The sequence below is a fragment of the Octodon degus genome, unplaced genomic scaffold, assembly GCF_000260255.1.
Source record: "Octodon degus isolate 3935 unplaced genomic scaffold, OctDeg1.0 scaffold00088, whole genome shotgun sequence".
NCBI lineage: Eukaryota > Metazoa > Chordata > Mammalia > Rodentia > Octodontidae > Octodon > Octodon degus.
Window position 1 is genome coordinate 2,016,277 of NW_004524664.1, and position 3,280 is coordinate 2,019,556.

Consider the following 3,280-nt stretch of genomic DNA (forward strand, 5'->3'; position numbering starts at 1 on the left):
CTCTCTCCTTTATTTTTCAGACATGGTTTCACTATGTAGTACAGTCTGAGCTCAAACTCACTATGTAGCCTAGGATGGCTTCAAACTTGCATTGATTTTCCTGCCTCAGCCTGGTAATACAGGCATGCACCACCATGCCTATCTGCCCACATCATTTCTTAATTTTCTTTTTTGTTATGTATTTAGGACAGAGTCTACAGGGTCTCACTATGCAGATCAGACTTGTAGTGATTTTCCTTTTTTCAGCCTCCCAGGCATGCGCCACCACGTCTTCTCAATTTCTGTCTCAGTGCACCTGGGGGCAGGACTCAGCATGGCACTCTGGCGATCAAACCCAGGAACCTAGGCTGCTGTGCTCTGCCTAAGCAAGTGCTTTAATCTGTTGAGCTATTTGGCTGGCCCTAAAACTTGAGAAGGATTTTTTTTTATTTTTTATTTTTTATTTTTTTGGCTGGCTCAGGCTGCTTCAAGGGCAGGTCTCCTGTGGCATGTGGAGGTGGGGATGGAACCACGCCTGACTGACTTTGCCAAATCATGGGCTTACTCAACTGAGCTAACCAGCAAGCCCCCCATTTCTTAATTTTCTGAATGTCTAAATTTTCTCATCAATATATAACACCCTCAGATGAAAGTTGACATTGTCTTTGTTTTCACAAGTTCTTCTTAGTATCAAACTTCAATAATGGTAGTTTAGTAAAATTAAAAAAATAATTTGATGATTGTTTAATACGGGATTGGATAGTTGTTTCTTTTTTTAAGTTTTGGGTTTGTTGTTGTACACAATAGCATAGGACTCATTACAGACCTCATTGTTACAGTATCAAGAGTACTTCCATTGCTTGGTTCAGGTAATCAAATCAGATAAAGAAGAGGCTTACTTCACAAAATGTCAAGAGTCCAGAAAAGAACTCAAGCAAGATCACTAGAAACAAACTTGGAGAACAATACTTCTGAATTATTAGTAAAATCCTGATATTCTGATTTATTCTTCCTGTATTCGTTGGTGTATATTTGGTAAGTATTATGAAGTGTGGGTTTTTGTTGTGATGAAAAAGGATTATTAATTAATGAGATACCACTATTGAGGGTAAACTTAACCAATAAAAATCTGTCAGAATTTATTCCTAAGATGTCATCTTATAAGTAAGTAATGGGAAAACAAATTTGAAAGACTAACTCAGCCAGGCCGTCTTTGCATTCATTACACTATTTTATACAAGGATCCAAAGGTCGTAGCTCCTGAAAGAATACATTTTCATTCACAAAGTGGTATAGTGCCATAACAGATGGAGACTTCAAAGCTGAGTGTTATAGACTGTCTTTTATAACTTTTTCTTTTTCCCACAGCTTCATCAAATTTATTCATTTCATAGCCTAATTAACAGCTAGCACTCACTCTCACTTATAACCTAATTCACTTAAGTGAATTACAACACATTAAAAAACAGTTTAGAGGCTTCCAAACAAATAAGTAGACCAGAACATAAAATAATAAAGGGCATCATTCCTTTCAATGTCTGAATACTTGGGAAAGTAGAAGAAGCATATGTGTGTGTGTGTGTGTGTGTGTGTGTGTGTGTGTGTGTGTGTATTTATATATGCATAGACATAATCCTTCTCTCCCTTAGAGTTAAACTCTTGAATGACTTACAATAGATGAAGCATTGACTATCACAATTCTTCTCAATGAGAGTCCTTTTCTTGACTTACTTTCAACAACCATATCAAGAACAAAGATTTTTAAGTGAGACCTCACATGATGTAGAGAAATAGAAATCTGTTCCTTCACTTGATTCTCATTTGTTTAAGTTCTAGATTTAGCTGCCTAGCAACAAGAACCTCACAGTCTACAGACAGGACACAGCAACTGGCTAGGATTCCTTCCCACTCTGGCTCCATCTTCTTACTCAAGATTTGTTTCTACTTCCTCAATATGAATAGATCTGACTTTCATTCAGTTTTCCCCAAAAACTGTTCAATATGAATAAATTTCCTTACTCTGATTCTCTGTTTTCCTTCTACACTACATGACCATTTTACTTCTGTAGTTTTGCTCATACTGCTATCCTGGTCTTCAATAGGTAAACTGAAAGGTTTATAGTTTGAAGGAATGCCAACCTGCGAATATGCATATTATGATTTATACCCAGTTGTCCCTCCAAAGCCTCATGTAGTCACTGAGGCAGCTTCTAGAGTTTGTGACTAATTCATGATCCAATGCTGGGATTACGGGTGTGAGTGCTACATCTATACACAGCCTGAATGCAATATAAGGCAGGCAGAGAGCCTTGCTCTATGTCTTTGCCTCTGCCACCACTGCTTCTCCCATTTTACTCTTGCTGTTTTGCTATTTCCAGCCACCATGAACTGCTGCCTTCTACCATGTACTGCTCTGCCTTGGAGCCAACCAGCTATGGACTGAAGCCTCCACGAACTGTGAGCTAAATAAACCTTTCCTTCTTTAATTTTGGGTGTCAGATATTTTGTCCCAGCAGTACATTTAGCAAGTTTGTGGAGGTAAATCATGGAAACAAATGTACTTATTTAATATGCTCAAGAACTTATAGGATAGGGAGGTGTTCAGTAGTACCCTTAAATCTGATATCAGCCATCATCTTTGCATTACCCTTCTACTTTAGTGAGACCAGCTCTCTACCCTTTTCTTTATCAGGCTTTGCTTTTTCTCCAGCTTTCATCTCATTTGACATAATGATTTTAATCTCTATATTTGCTTACTAGGACTGCCAGCATAAAACAATGCAAATGACTTTATAGGGATATATTGTCTGACTGTGTTGGAGGGTAGAAGCTCAATATAATGGTATGCTCAGGATTATATTTCCTCTGAATCCAGTAAGAAACAATTTATTTTAAGCTTCTCTCTAGTTTTTGGTCATTTTTTGGTTTATAGCAGTATAATTCTAATCTTTACCTATTCTTTTCTGCATCAAATTTTCCCTTTACTGACACACCTACTTACACAATATAGATACAAAATTTACAAATGTCACAATTGGTCTAGGGAGATAGCTTGGTGGTCTAAGCACCTGTCTGGCTAGTGCAAGGACCCTGGTTCAAATCGCCATTCCACATCCTGTGCAGGCCTTGGAACCCCCCGTATGCCATGCTGACCACCAAAACTGGATGTGCTGACACATGCCTATAATCCTAGTTCTGGGGAGGCTGAGACAGGAAGGATCACTGTGAGTCTGAGCTTGCTTGTTGGGGATGGGTAGAGAACAAGTATTGGTGAGGATGGAAAGAGATAAATGGGATATCT

The 3,280-nt window shown here is 38.4% G+C and overlaps 1 protein-coding gene across 2 annotated transcripts in view; it reads right to left on the bottom strand.

Annotated features, from left to right (window-relative positions):
• Positions 1–1,800, bottom strand: part of LOC101571489 (disintegrin and metalloproteinase domain-containing protein 20-like) — a 7,277-nt gene extending 5,477 nt beyond the window's left edge. Inside the window, exon 1 of one of the 2 annotated variants that reach the window (XM_004637282.2) lies at positions 1,711–1,800. The gene's annotated coding sequence lies outside the window, so the exon portion shown is untranslated. Of the gene's footprint in view, positions 1–805; positions 931–1,710 lie in introns of those variants that run through there. The other variant, XM_023722026.1, reaches the window with a different exon arrangement.
• Positions 1,801–3,280: the final 1,480 nt, after the last annotated feature.